We start from the raw sequence: 15,506 nt of genomic DNA, 5'->3' as shown, positions 1-15,506 counted from the left end.
TTTTCTTTAAAATTGTCAGTTGCCACAAATTAAATTGTGACTAATCTCATGTAAGCATTTGGAAGGAAAACATTCACAAAGTTCCCCTGAAACTTTGTGTTACATCAACGAAAACTTGGCAATGTTCAAAGATTCTTACGGAGTTTTTCCTTATAACAGCAGCATGAGTGCCAATGCAATAAGGTCAGTAGCCTCGTCCAGAAATTACCCTTTTTGCAAAGAATAATGATAACGAACATAAGTGACAATGGATGGCTTCTCTTCTGTATAAACTAAAAGCGCTTAGTTTGGCAGGGATAAGGCGTTTTGGAATGGTGTAATGTGCCAAAATGTATAATGGATAAAAGCTTAGTATGTACTTACATCTTTAAGTGAGAGCAATAAGCACAATAATATTAAAAAGTACATGGTATACTCAAAGCTCCCTCATGAAAAGTAGGGCTACCCTACAGACATACTTTGTGGGCAGGCCACCTATGACCTATGATGGCCATGGGAACTTGTTTGACGAGCATACGACAGTTGGTATCAGCGCATAGACCCTCTTGGACTTCTAGGATTTTCTACATCATAGCATTGTAGTTTCGAAGTTCGCATATGTCAGCAGTTCTAAACACACAAGTCGACGGTGTAAGTCGGCAATCACATAACTCGTTTTGCGACGTCGCAGACTTCCTGTCATACTTTATTTTTGGAACGGAAAACTACTCAACGGCAATTCTTTGAAACTGCCGTGATTTTTCCTCTCTGTGCGAAGAAAATTCTGCAAAAACTTCAAGGAATGATGTCAATTTGTTCTCCTTTAAAAAAACAACATAGATGCGGAGATTTTCAGACACCGCAAACGAGTTATTTGATTGCCGACTTACACCGTCAATGTATCTTCCACTAGGCATGCGTAAAGATAATCTTCCAGCTAAATATGCATCATGCAAAGTAATAACGGATGACATATGTCATGCAGACATTCTCAATAAAATAGAAAATGAACAAACAACACTCACCAACTTGCTCGAATCTGTAATCCACTGGGTCAGGAACGTCCAGACAATAAATCCAAATTTCCAATTGGAACTGGTATAGTTACGGAGGAACACTTGAAAACACTATGAGTGCATTGTAAAAATATCTAAAACACTCTTTAACGTAAGAGAAAAATTAGCACCATGATTTAATAGCTGATCAATAAAGAACAGCACTTTCAGAAAAATACTGACACAACACCATTTTTCAGTTTATTTTTAGAAGAGAAAGCATTCTTCAAAAGATGCGACATCATCGCTTCACAGCTTAAATAATTTCACAATTTACTCCGATCATTGATGATTTTAAGATAGCCATCGATTCTCTACCCGACGTTCCTTCCACACATGACAGGGAACGTCGAGGAGCACACAGCAAATGGCACTAAGCAGCAATGTGAATCTGATAAGGCAAGCTCCTGGAAGTGTCGATCTGCAAAAATACAGAGCAAAGAGACAGATCATCAAATTGATCTACCTACAATTAATGACCGTCCTTCGAGACAGACATTAAAATACATTACAATATATTAACTACCATTTGATAACAGAACGAATTTAAAGTGAGAGTAGGACCCTTCCTTTGGGAGATAGGACCTTCCTTACACCTTTACTTTAAGAAAAAACTTAAAAATGGACCACTTTACTACTTACAGGCCTCAGTCGCTAAATGAAACACATTAGACCAGTCAATAAAATTTTTAACTCACGCATTCACCGTCTGATGCTGATGGATACCTGATTTATCACTGATTGCCAGGATACATTGAGTTGGGACATCTGATACGTAGGTAGAGCGGTTCATTTTTGTTTAAACTCTAGGAGTATTTTAAAATTATCCAACTTTTAGGTGCAAAAACTGATTTGACTTAAGGTACGTTGAGAGTGATGAAATTAGTGCAAGACCCGCAGCACTGGAGATGTGGAATTTGTAAAATTTCTAAGGATGAGTTGTTTTAAGTTCTCGCTGGTACATTAGCCAGCCAATTCATGAGTGAGGCAGAGAATAAGCAGTGTGGTGGCCTTTCTTTCAGTCAGTATTGAATTGACGGGCGAATGAGCTGCCGTCCCTCAGTAGTAGTTAACAGTCGGCCAACTATATGGGCGAGAGGAGAATTCTTAATTTATAACCTGAATATTTGGAATCGATTGATGCCATCAGACTGAATTGAGGTATGCAAGGGGGTGCAAGTGAAACATTACTTACTTGATTGGTAATGGGTACAACCCAAACACATAAAGACGGAGTGTTCGTGACTAAAAGCACGGGGAAAAAGTGAAGCCTGGTTTGGCGCTGGGTGCTTGTGTGAGTGCATAAATGAGCGCGGGAAATTTGATTTGAACTTGTCCTCTTGATTTTTCCACATTTCTTTTTCGAAACGTATTTTAAATGCCTGAAACGAATATATTAAGAAAGTTGGGACTGCGTCCTTTTGTAATACACCTACTTTTGCTCGGTAACAGGCAGTAATCTCAGATAAAGTTAATTTTTCTTCGGCTCATGGTGGTTCTGCCGGTTCAAACAGACCGTTACAGTCGTAGATGACCGTTACTCCCAAATGAAATTAATCGGTCGACGACGGACCAAAACTAACCTAAAGTTATAAAAATATGAGTGTGTAAGTGAATTTGGGCAAAAATCAACCTAAAATACTTAGTTTCCGCAATTTTATTCAGTTCCCGCCCTACATTTGAATTTCAAACTTGTCCCGATTTCGCCGCCAATCCTCTAGCCAATAGTAGAGGTGATTGAAAAGAAGCTTCATTTTTTGCTTTTAGCGCTCCGTCTTTATGTCTTTGGTACAACCATAAACCATGTGAGAGATAAACATAACAACATAACCTAACACTCGTGAAGACGTTCCTAGAATAATCGTTCCTTGCCGATACTTCCAGGGTCGTATTTATTATCGAAAGAATGGGCCTGCTGCATGCAAGAGATACAGCCGTGCGAATAGAATTTTTAGTGGTTAAATGACACGAAAATTACGATGCTCACATTAAAAAAGTCTGAAATACACTCCTTACTGTGCAATTTGCGTTGTCAGGAACGCGCTTTTTCAAATTTCCCGCGTCTGGGGGCAGTTTTCTAACGGAAACAATTAACGGCAACTCGCGGCTATTTCCGGTCAACTAAAACTGACAACATAACCTAAAAATCGGAGCTCGTGATATCGTGAAATGAAATGTAGAAGGATTGCGTTGGATATTTAAAGGTTGATCGATTTGGTTACTGCATACAGCGTATATGGACCACTATAAGAGATCACGTTAGGTTTGTAAACAAACTGAAGGAAAAAATAACAACAACAACAACGACTCGACATCTTCCGGAAATCACCGAGCCCGCCGTTTGCTCGTTTCCGGTGATTAGAAAACTGCCCCCAGACGCGGGAAATTTGAAAAAGCGCGTTCCTAACAACGCAAATTGCGCAGTAAGGAGTGTACTTCAGACTTTTTTAATGTGACCATCGTAATTTTCGTGTCATTTAACCTCTAAAAGTCTATTCGCGCGGCTGTATCTCTTGCATGCAACAGGCCCATTATCAGGCAAATGTTTTCAAAGGGAATAAAATACAAAAGTTGGCTCTCTTAAATTATTTTAACGGCTGATTTTCATTTTCATACGAAACCTGGATGAAAAGGCAAAAGGCGACTCGGTCCCTCGCCCAACTGTCCGGTGTCCAACTTGGAACTCCGAACCATGAACCATGGTTCAATTCAATCCACCCGACACCACAAAATATATAGGCTTCACCTATATATTCTGTTCTGTGCCGGCACCCAGCCATGCCATGCCGTGAGTTTGAAAATGAAAACTCAATTTGATCTACTTTTCTTGATTCGTATTTTACGAAAAATCGATTGTATCGTCGGCGTCTACCTAACTATACCCAATTTCATCGAACACAGGTAAATTCTCTCCCTTACACCTCTGGATGACGGACACACTTATGAGCCTGTCTCCCCATCACACAGTATTACACATTGTCACTTAACTGATAAAGTAACTCGAGTTTAATTTTCTTTGCCGATTTAAGATTCAGACAATATATTCTAACGAGCAAGGTAATTGTGAATTCTATACCTTCGGTTTGCGAATGCGTTTACTGCCATGTGCTATTCCTAACCGTGGTTACAAAGTTGAGCGGAGAGTCTACGTCGAGGTTGTCTCAGTAAAATTAAGTTTTCACGCGAACTCCTCGATCGATTTTCAAAAACGTGGGCTTGTTTTAAAGCTTAGAGTATGTCTAATATGTATCTTTTTACCGATTTGATTTATCTCTTTTCGTTCGGAAGATGCAAGGTACCTTACTTTTTGGATGACCCTCATAGATACATATGCAAGTGGTGAAATTAGAAAAAAAACTTCTCGATCTGAGACGAAATTAAATCCTTGTCACATTTTATTTTCATCCTTAGAATAAAAATAAATAAATAAATAAAATAATTACTCGCTCACAAAATTTTATATGCTTTTTCCTCGCTATCTTAAGAATTTTGCCTCGAGCTTCTTAAAGAAAAAAGGTGGTTCCTTTTTTAATTCGAATAAATGAAGAGAGAGCGAGAGCGAGCTAATAAATGTTATTTTCATCAAAGATCAGGAGATACATGACATTGCGATATAGCACAGTACAGTATATAATTTAAATCGTAACCTCAATGGGACAACTTCCGTGTTCATCAGCTTCGCGCATCAGGGAGGGTGAGACCTCCCGGACGGTGAATAGGAAGGGTTCGCATACCTCAACCTTTATCCGGGACTTATAATGAATCGTTTTGTTACCAATATGCACACTTTGCAGATAGTAAAATGTTCTGTCATTTTCAATCACGTTCCTTCATCTCCCTCCTCTCTCGTGCGCGGTTACTGTAGGTACCCAAATGGCGGGTGAAAATATATTCAGAGAGCGCCGCGCAGTGCTTATTTACAATCTACTGTTTGATTTTCACTCCTCAAAATGATGCATGGCTCATTAATAATACAATAATGCCTGCGCAGATTGCACGTGCTCACGGGGCATCGGATGAAAAGATATGATTAACATGAGGTAGCACATAACATGCGCACAGGCTCAAATCCACGCTTAATTGTCAATGTAGAAAAAAGCGAACGCAAATCCCAGAAATACAAAGAAATTTCGTCCTTCATGCTCAGCTAACACATCACTTTGATGATAGACGCCTCAGCTCGGTTCACGCAGTTTACGCGCTCGTATATAGGTACAGGGTGTTCGGAAGTTAACTTAAGCGAAATATACTTTTTTTCCTATACACATATGCCCGAAAAAGTTTCATCACTGAGCTATGCGCTTCCAAAGTTGCCGTTTCCCTTTCAAATTGATGCAAATCCTCGTCATTTTTTCATAAGTGGCTGAAACTTGGTGTAGGGCATAGGCGTAGCTAGGTTATTTTGCTGGGGGGGGGGGGGGGGGGGCTGGCCCGCCACCACCGGGGGGCCTCCCTCGGACAATTTTTGAAATTTTAATTCTATTTGAGCGCATCTCGAGGCACTTACGGCGCTAATCTTCCTTCAATTTCTGCCTAAAAATCACCCAGTTTTATGCATTTTAAGGTTAAATACTAATACTAAATAAATTTATAGGCATCCTCTCACGGGCCACGGCGACAGAGACTTAACGTTGAAGAAGGTGTTTTTGCACCATCCAGAATTTCTGGGGGGGGGGAGGGGTAGATGATATTTTTTCCAATTCTGGGGGGGGGGGGAAGGGCAGGCCCCCCTGGCCCCCCCTTCTTACGCCTCTGGTACAGGCGGCGATATTTTTGATATCAAATATCCACCGGAAAAACATACTTGGAGGCTCATCGAAAACATGGTTTAAAAGTGTGGTAGTTTCGTAGCGTAAGTTTAACAAATCATGCCGCCCCGAGCATTCGCAAGTAATTACTAAGCATGATTTGTTAAACTTACGCTACGAAACTACCACACTTTTAAACCATGTTTTCGATGAGCCTCCAAGTATGCTTTTTCGGTGGATATTTGATATAAAAAATATCGCCGCCTACCCGCGATTTTCGTAAGATGATGCTCGGGCCAGTACCAAGCCTGGAGAAAGTGTGAGGGAAGGAAGGGTCAAGAGCCGTCTCGATAGCTTCGGAATTTTTGAAGCCCCTTGTTCTGTAGGCTTTTCTTACAGTCCTTGCAACAAAAATTGCCTACCCACCTAGAAGCTTCGGAAATCTTAAAATTTGTCAAAGCTCTTTTGCGTCGAAATGACGCGTTTCTGGAAAATTTTGTGCAGTATCACTGCCCCTTGATTTTTCGTGCTCTTTCAAGTGCCATAATTTGTTTTTCGAAATATCATCTACCAAAAAAGTTATCGCAATTTTCAAATTCGGGAACGCTTGTGACGTCATTTTTCGAAGACGTACGTCCTTGAAAACACAAAAAATGAATAGAGTGCTAAAAAGCACACCCCCCCCCCCACCATACCAAGTTTCAGCCACTTATGAAAAAATGACGAGGATTTACATCAATTTGAAAGAAAAAAATGGCAACTTTGGAAGCGTAACAATGCGTGCGACATAGTTTCTTTCAGCATAAATACCTACGTCCAGTCGGCCAACTGAGGTAACGATTGTGCCACTATCGTAAATGGTACTTGGAATGACTCTTTGTCGAAATGGACGCCGACAATTCTATCAATTTCGATAATAAAACTGCAGAACTGTCTCGGTTTGCGGCGTTGCAGACTTCCTGTCATATTTTATTTTCTACATGGAAAACTAGCGTCATTTTTTGCAAATTTTAGCGATTCTTCTTCCTCATATGAAGATTTTTCTGTGAAAACTTCAAGCCATGATGTTTAGTTCGGTCTCTTTTTAAAAAGACAATAGGAGCGAAGATTTCGAAACATCTCAACCGAGATACCTACGCATTTTTAAAGTTTTACCGTCGATATGCAACTTACTTGTACTTATTTCTCTTCGTGGAAGATTTCCTACCTATACCTAAGGGACAAGAAGTTACGAGAAGGGCAAAATTTGTCCCTTTCGAGAACAGTAAATATTCTTTCTCCTGTGCAGAAATGCTTGTGTAAAAGCAAAAAAGAGGAGAAGATACTGAAAACATGAGCAAAGAAGCTGTTAAATAAACCCAAAAGCTGTTAAATAAACGCATCGGATGAGTGTAAAATACCTATTAAATAAATGAATATTTATTTTGGAACATTATACTTCGGTTGAAGGTTCTGACTTGACAATACAGTATTCCAAAACCTATTTTTTGAAACTTCTAATTGAGCGCTCATAAAAATCATATTTGATCATATTCATATGAATATTAGCTTATCGAGCGGACGTGGAGGAAGGGGGGGGGGAGGGCTGAAAAGGTTTTGCGCATAACATTTCTTTGTTGGGCCCGTTAGGAAACTATCGAGCAAATATTGCATTCTTCTCCGAGGAAATGCAAAAGAAAAGAAAAGAAAAGAAAAGAAAAGAGAAGAAAAAATCAAAGATTATCCTAAGCCGTACGTGGGTCCGTTTAAAATTAACGCGAATTCGTGAGAATTAAATGTGGAATACGCTTGACCTGGTCGCGGGCAACATGATGAAGGCGCTGGGCACTCGGCACTCGGTTTACTATGTTATTGAGCCTCCGCTTGAGCAGAAGCATAGCTGGCGCCATCTCTTGGTCACACGCGGAACGTTTACCGCGGGTCTTATCTTCACTCACTCAACGGGTTGAACTTCTCATAAGAGCCTATCTTGAAATATCTGGTTCCGCATGGGTGGATTTTTCAGCCGGCTAATTGGTTGAAATTCGCATCGAAAAAAATTTGTATTTGCTTTTTACCAGAAACACACACGTCGACACTGTTGTAATAGCATGAGACTACCCTAAAACGGACGATCTCAGAGATCAACAATCTGAGCTACATTGCTTTAAAAGCCCAATGCTGGTTACTGCATTATGGGAATCCGAAGGCTACATGTGCCCGTTTACAAACCTTAAACAAACCACAATCTCCATTCAAATATCAGTGCACATAGTAGCTAACGACGATTCCTTTTGGTGGAAACGTCTTTAATCCTTTTCATAAAATAACTCTCTTGGTCGCAAAATTCCGGAAAAGTATAGGTAAAGAGATTAAAGTAAATCTGAATTCGGGCTAAACCACCTCGGTTAGTGAAAAAAACTTCGAGTGTTTGTAATTAAGTACCCAAAAAGAGCCACTAGTCAAACATCTGTACAATTCTGGACCCTTCAAAGGTGCAGTATAAACGTTCGTAAATTTGGAGGTAGCACATTTCGGAACCAACAAAATCCGCGGCCATCCTGACAGTTCAAAAAGAAAAAGAATTTAAAAATAAAAATAAATGAATTCTATATGTCATGATCATTATGTAACATTAAAAGCTAGAGATCTACTAACTTCAACGAATTTTTCCAAGCTCTAATCAATTCCGAGAAAAACCTAAGTAATAGGTACTTTCTCTGTAGACTCTTATGCTTTAAACCTCGCAACACGCAACTCAATTGTTAACAATCGAAACTATTCTAACATGGAAGCAGGTTTTCTTGATCATGGTGGTCTCCAATTTATTCAACTCATTGTCACGTGCACGACTTATTTGAGAGAAACTTTTCCTTTCCTTCGGATCTGCTCATAATTGTACGACTCAAAATTACTTGGTAAGTGTTAAACGGTTCTGTAACTTTTTTTTCATTCGGGTCTAGAGAATCCGCACTTAACTTCATTCAGCAGCTACTTTGAGATAGTAAACCACCATCAATTAGCAGGTGAAAATTGTGAAACAGCCCACACATTCTTTCGTAATACTTTCGAGTCTCAACAATGACTGAAGTGGCGACTAAGAGCAATTGAACTAACCGAGAGAGCAGAATCCTTGTGGTGGTACACATCTCATCGAGTGGTCTCCTTTGTTTAGCCAGTGTAATCGCAACTGCACAATGACCAGCGGATAATAATGAGTGTTGATCACTTCAAGTTTGCCTCCCTCTCCAATCCGCCCCAATAGTAGTTCAGTTGACGCTAATCTCCCGAAGCTGATTTATGTGAACCGATCCCCTCACTTTTTCCTTCTTATCTCAACGAATTATCGTAGTGAATAATCCCTTATGTATGTCTGGAGGTATTGATAACAATTTGAGTTTAAGGACCTATTAGAAAGTTTAAAATACACTTATCAGCGTTGTGAAAATTCTGTATATGTTTCGACGACTAATAGCCTCTTCCAGTTATGCGGACCTCATACCCCCCATTTCAGTTTCTGTGCCATCCCTCTCTTCTGACCGTTGATAGATCGATATGGGTGATGAATAAACGTCGTATCAATTTTCGCCTGAGATCAGACTTCCTATTTGAAGTTAGGTATAGAAAAACACGGTGGCATAAATCTTCTTATATAAAGTAAAGGTCGGTTTTGACGGTTTTCACGAAATGGGGGTCAAACCGTCTGTCCGATCTTCCCTAAAATTTGTATACCGGTCCTCCCCGGTTCGGTAAGTGACACTGCCTATTTCAATTTTCTCCCTGTCGAGATTTCGGGATGTTCTCGTCAAAAAATGGGAAAAGTGGGGAGAGGAACGGGCCCACGGTTGCTAAGCAACCGCCGCCGCAGCGTCGCCGTATTGCGATTATCGATACATGCGATTATTGATACAAGTGATAATCCATGTGTATCGCAGTTTGATGTGTTTGATGTGTATGTTGTGTTTGATGTGTTTGTTTCGTTTGATGTGTTTGTTGTGTGTGTTGTGTTTTTTATTGTTTTTGTCTTTGATGTGTTTATTATGTGTTTGATAAATTGTTTGTGTTTGATGTGCTTATTGTTTTTAGTGTGTTTTATGTGTTTGATGTGTTTTTTTGTTTGATGTGTTGTTGTTGTTGGATGTGTTTGTTGTGTTTTTTGTTTGATGTGTTTGATTGATGTGTTTTTCTGTCTGATGTATTTTTTGTGCTTGTTGTGAATGCTTGTTTTTTGTGTCTGATGTGTCTCTTGTGTTTGATGTGTTTTTTGTGTTTGGTGTGTTGTTTGTGTTTGATGTGTTTGTATTGTTTGATATGTTATTGTTTTTTTTGCTTGTTGTGTTGGATTTGTTTTTTGTGTTTGATATGTTGTTTGTGTTTAATGTGTTTTTTGTATTTGATGTGTTTGATGTGATACATATCGTTTTGCATCGATACATGTCGATTTACCTATATCGATATCGAAATGTACCTATATCGATATCTAAGTATACCTATATTGATATCTAAGTATACCTATATCGATACATATCGATATAGATGGATACATATGTATATCGATACGTATCGATATATCTATATCTATATCGATACATATCGATCATCTGTGAAGACGTTAATAGCCTGAGACGCTGAATGTCTTAAAATTATAATAACTAACTAACTATATCCAAATCGATTCATATCGATATATATCGATACATTCTGTATGTCGTTATCGATTCCTGGCACGCTCTGATTAACTGATTCATTGCTTAGAAAAATCTGTGAAAAATTTGATTTTTTCTTTCCTAGACATGTTAAACTGCCGTTTTGCCGCTTGTGTTTGATATGATTTTTGTGTTTGATGTGTTGTTTGTGTTTGGTGTGTTTTCAGTGTTCGATTTGTTTGTTGTGTCTTATGTGTTTTTTTGTTAGTTGTGTTTGATGTGTTGTTTGTATTTGATAAGTTTGATGTGATATATATCGTTTTGCATCGATACATATCGATTTATCTATATCGATATTGAAATATTCCTGAGTTAACAAAAAATATGAGAGTACATACAGATCAAGCGAATGAAAATGACAGTAATTTCTCCGAAATATTGTTAAAAATAGGAAGTGATGAGATCGATAAAAATGAAAAAGGTTTAATTGAGATGAATCCATCTATTTGCATAACTCTGGAATCAAAAGAGGAACTCATAGAAAAAATTTACCTGGATATTGAAAAACAAATACATTGAAAATAGTTGGTTATGCGACACAGACCAATCCTCACTCCGAAAAACGAACAAGCAAAATAAATTAACTCCAAAATAATTAAATTTACAAAATCAGAAGAAAAAAAATATTTTTCAATAAATGCTGGCCTGATCGATGATGACAAATTACATTACCCAACAGAATTCTTGAATAGTTTGGAAGCATCAGGATTCCCCGAACACGAATTAAAATTGAAAGTTGGTGGACCAATAATTTTACTACGAAACCTAACCCCTTTAGTAAGGATTAAACCCACCTACATTGTGCAATGGTACAAAACTTCGCATAAAAAAAATTCACAAAAACTTAATAGAAGCAGAAATTCTGACAGGTAATGGTGCAGGCGAAACTGTATATTTGCCACGAGTAGTGATAATACTTACAAAGCATTCTTTTCAATTTAAAGGAATGCAATTCCCAATTAAATTATGTTGTGCAATGACAATTAATAAAGCGCAAGGACAAACCTTCAAGATATCTGGTATCGATCTTACATCGATCACATCATACATACGATACAACATACTATCGATCTTACTAAATTAGAGGTCCGGAATGCCATTACACCCTACGCGCGGCCAGGAGCAACCCCCTCCCCTCTCCAAAACGGCCACCGGGGGGGGGGGGGGGCATAGTTGCGGCAAAGCGGCATGTGAGGTGTCGATTCTTGTGTGAGTTTGGGCGTAGATTCCGCATTTCAAGTCGGAAATCGCAAATTGGTGCTCTGGAATGCCACTAAACCCTACGGGGTGCCGGGAGCAACCCCCTCTCCTCTCCAAAACGGCCGCCGGGGGGGGGGGGGGGCATAGTTGCAGTGGAATTCTCTCAAAGCGGCATGTGAGGTGTCCACTCTTATGTAAGTTGAGGCGTAGATTCCGAATTTCAAGTCAGAAATCGTAAATATCTCAAAGTGACAACATGGCAATCGCTCTGGCTTTCATCTTGGAATAAAGAATGCTGCTTGGGTTGGGTTCATTTATGTCGAAAGAGCTGGAAATGAATCAGAAATTTAATGGTGATTGACAAATTTCACCGGTGTTCTTTTTCAAATGTACACAGAGGATTCATATTGGTGTCTGTTTCTTTCCTTATTAGATAACTGGATAATAGATAGTTCTTTCTGTAATCGATTTTCTTCTAGCAGGAGCGTGCGTTTTGTTGCAGATAACGCAGGAAACTGTAGGTGTAGCTTCTACTGGGAGACAAAACCATGCGCTACAAAAAGCACTCTATTGTCCAATTGTTTTAATTGCAATTAAACTGAGTACGTGCATAAACAATAGCATAGGAACTCTGAATGCTGATACATACTTCGTCGGCAAAAAAATTATATTTTTGTGGGAATTTTTAAAAATGAAAAAAAGAGACGCCCATCTGAGATCTTTGCGTACAATAGAAAAAGAATACGCGTGAAATTTGTCAATTACCATTAAATTAGCCAATTCATTTCCAGCTCTTTCGACAAAAATGAACCCAAGCAGCATTTTTAGTCCAAAACGTAGGCCAAAGCGGTTGCAATATTTAAGTATTTTCGTCACCATGGGATATTTACATTTTTTGACTTGAAATTCGAAATCCACGTCTCAGATTAAAAACAAATCGACACCTACTATGCCGCTTTGAGAGAATTTCACTGTTCCTATGTGGGCGAAAATTTGAAACAGCGAACATTTCAGGGTGAAAAAAGTCGATAAATCAAGTTCATAATTTCCGTAGGTTGTGTTTTCTTAATTCTGGACGATTTCTGGGATCTGAGAACGTATATGGTCCCAATGTTATCGGACATTTTTTTTTAATACAGTTTTTCCTATACAAACTCCAGCTATTTATGATGGTCATGAGCGTGGGACGGTCATGAGTTTCGAAACTTAAATGCTGCACGAGCCGCCATCTATGGAAACGAACATATGAGCCCCGGATCTCTATCTTGGATTTCTATCTCGGTATCTTGGTATAAGGATATGCCCATGCCTTGTTACACATGGCAAGCACGATTTTAATGAAAAACATTCCCAAATATAAAAAAACTAGCGTGACGGTCGTGAGTTCCCAAGTAAACAGAATTATTACTTGCCAACTAATATTATTGCGATTCTCCAAAAATATCAACCCGGTAATGATAAATACTTCGTCCCACTTCAGGGCATCCCTGGGCATCACCGACCGGATTTGATCCGATTGCGCTACTTACACGCAGTGTAAGTAGCGCAATCGGATCGGTTTGGTAGGAGCATTTATCTCTAGAGTCTAGCTGTGGCGGTCGTGAGTAAACTTTTTCGAACGTTCTTATCCGCTTGTGAACGAGTTATAATTGTCTTCTATTCATTTATTTATTTACGATGAAGAAACGTATTTTAATATTTCATGATGTGTGAGTTTTTGATTAACGGTTTACTGTTTGAGTTGTAACAGTGCAAGCTAAGAACCCTAGTGTCGCAATGCGGGAGACAGTCGGCGTTTGAGGTTTGACATCATTCAAAGGGTAAAAAATTACCAAAAGACAAGAATTTTGTCTAATTTTTAAATGTTCTTTTTCCGGAAAAAGTGTTTTCTTCATATTCAGGCCAAAAAAATAGGAGAAGAACATATTTATATGCTAATAAAATACCAGGGACAAGAATGTACCTACCATATTTGAAATTTTCGAACATGTAATATACAGGGTTATCCAAAAGTCACTGACCACCCCTGTAACTTTTTTCCAAATTTAGATAGAAGTTTGAAACTTTGGCAATGTTCCTCGGTCTAAAGGAGCAACTTTTTTGTCCCCCGAAAATTTTGGGGGGCGCACTGTGGATCGAAGGATAGGGCGGCGCGGACATAGGGTTATCGTGTGACTGTCAACCGCCATATGATACACAAATATATGTTTTCTACGGTAATTTTTCACGAGAAAGCTGAATATCATATTGAAAAGGCGTTAAAGTCAGCGGTTTGTGGGAAAAATTGATTTTTTTTCCTCTTTGAAACCCTTCAAAAAATAGTAAATGCTCTAATAATTATTGCGATTAATTATTCTTTTATTTGTTTCTGCTGAGCTACAAATATTTTGTTTTCTTCTTTTATTTTGCTGTAAACTCAATGTGAATATTTTTAAACAAGCAATGCCCCCCTTCCCCCGCTTCCAAAATTTACTAGCTGGATACGATGCGGTTAAGTGAGCTGTTCAGGTACAAAGCAAAACTTAATTAAAATAAAAAAGAGAGTTTATGACTCACAATGAAAACTGAGGGGGCAGAAATATTCCACTTATACAGGGTGCTCCAAGCACTGTTCCTTGACGAGCAGATCCAGAGCTTCCGGTAAAAGGAGTTTTGACTTTTTCTTCGCCGTAATTTGGGGTCGGATGCTCGAAATAATAGGATCTGAGGAGACCAACAAAAAATGCATGATGCCTTCATTTGCAGTTTCGAGCAGCTTGCAGCTTTGAGACGTACTATCATCTTGATTCAGTTATCAGTATCGCTGATTGATCGCTTATCGTAGCGAAGTAGGAACAAACGCAAATCTGAGGATATGGTGACCGCTCAAATCGTCGCTCCTCTGACGTAAAGGCGTATCTCAATTTCAACGTGAACCCCGTTTTAGACATAAGTTCATCTTTCTGGGGCTCATGCGGAAATAGAGATACGCCCTCACGTTAGAAGAGCGACGAATTGTAAAAAACTCAAACCAACAATCAAGTCGAACGATTTTTCATGAAAACCAGGGGCATCATTTCTGCAGAATTGTAGGAGGTTGAGAGTAATATTTGTTTAAAAGAATAAAAATTACTGAAAGGGAGGGGAGAGTAAAATTTTATAAAGTCACAAATCCCTAAAATTGATGCATATATTGACCAAAAAAGAAATCAAATTGCGCTACGATCAATTGACTTTGTGTTCCCTCCTTTTTTCGATATAGAAAGAACAAGATTGTGGTGCAAGATGATATTATTGGCGTTGGAAGGGAGAGGGGGGGGGAGGGCATGACTAATTTATTCCGAAAGCCAATTCGAAACGGTGGTAAGTTACCAACCCAATGGGAGCCTTCCAGCCTTCCTAGATGCAAAAAACTAGGACTTTTCATTTAAAATTCAAATATTGGTTTTTTCGAGGAGCGAGTTGCCATCACATTTATAGGCCTAACTTCTAAAAAGGCAAAAAAAGGCAAAACTTCTCAATTGATATTGGTTCCTAGGGATATAAGGAACATTCCTCTAGGTCGGTTTTCTTTGAAATGTTCTGAAACAATGTCGAAATCATTCACTGAATTTGGAAAACCGGGTTTTTTAGGGTGCCATGTCTGTGCACTGATATTAGTATTAAAAATAAGGATGAAAAATATGGCAACGGGTGTTTCTCTCTCCCCATTGCATCAATAATAGAGGACAACCCCCAAAATTTGATACAAAAATGCAGGATAATTAAAATTTAGGAGTAACGTCTAGGCTAAAAATGTACCCGAAATTCACCTCAATGTGGACACGGTGTATCACACGTCCGTTACATCGCTTTAAATT

At 38.9% G+C, this 15,506-nt stretch overlaps 1 protein-coding gene and 1 long non-coding RNA gene across 2 annotated transcripts in view; one reads left to right on the top strand and one right to left on the bottom strand.

Moving 5' to 3' along the window:
• LOC109034613 (uncharacterized) overlaps positions 1 to 1,885 on the top strand; it is a 29,215-nt gene extending 27,330 nt beyond the window's left edge. The window contains exon 5 of the long non-coding RNA XR_002009159.2: positions 1,679 to 1,885. This is a non-coding gene — a long non-coding RNA (uncharacterized lncRNA). The remainder of the gene's footprint in view (positions 1 to 1,678) is intronic.
• LOC109034612 (uncharacterized) overlaps positions 1 to 15,506 on the bottom strand; it is a 135,955-nt gene that overhangs the window by 113,970 nt on the left and 6,479 nt on the right. Inside the window, exon 2 of the mRNA XM_072305406.1 lies at positions 1,005 to 1,455. The gene's annotated coding sequence lies outside the window, so the exon portion shown is untranslated. The remainder of the gene's footprint in view (positions 1 to 1,004; positions 1,456 to 15,506) is intronic.

The sequence above is a fragment of the Bemisia tabaci genome, chromosome 1 (assembly GCF_918797505.1).
Source record: "Bemisia tabaci chromosome 1, PGI_BMITA_v3".
NCBI classification, from domain to species: domain Eukaryota; kingdom Metazoa; phylum Arthropoda; class Insecta; order Hemiptera; family Aleyrodidae; genus Bemisia; species Bemisia tabaci.
The sequence above is the reverse complement of the archived record's forward strand: the minus strand, read 5'-3'. Positions and strand labels throughout refer to the sequence as shown.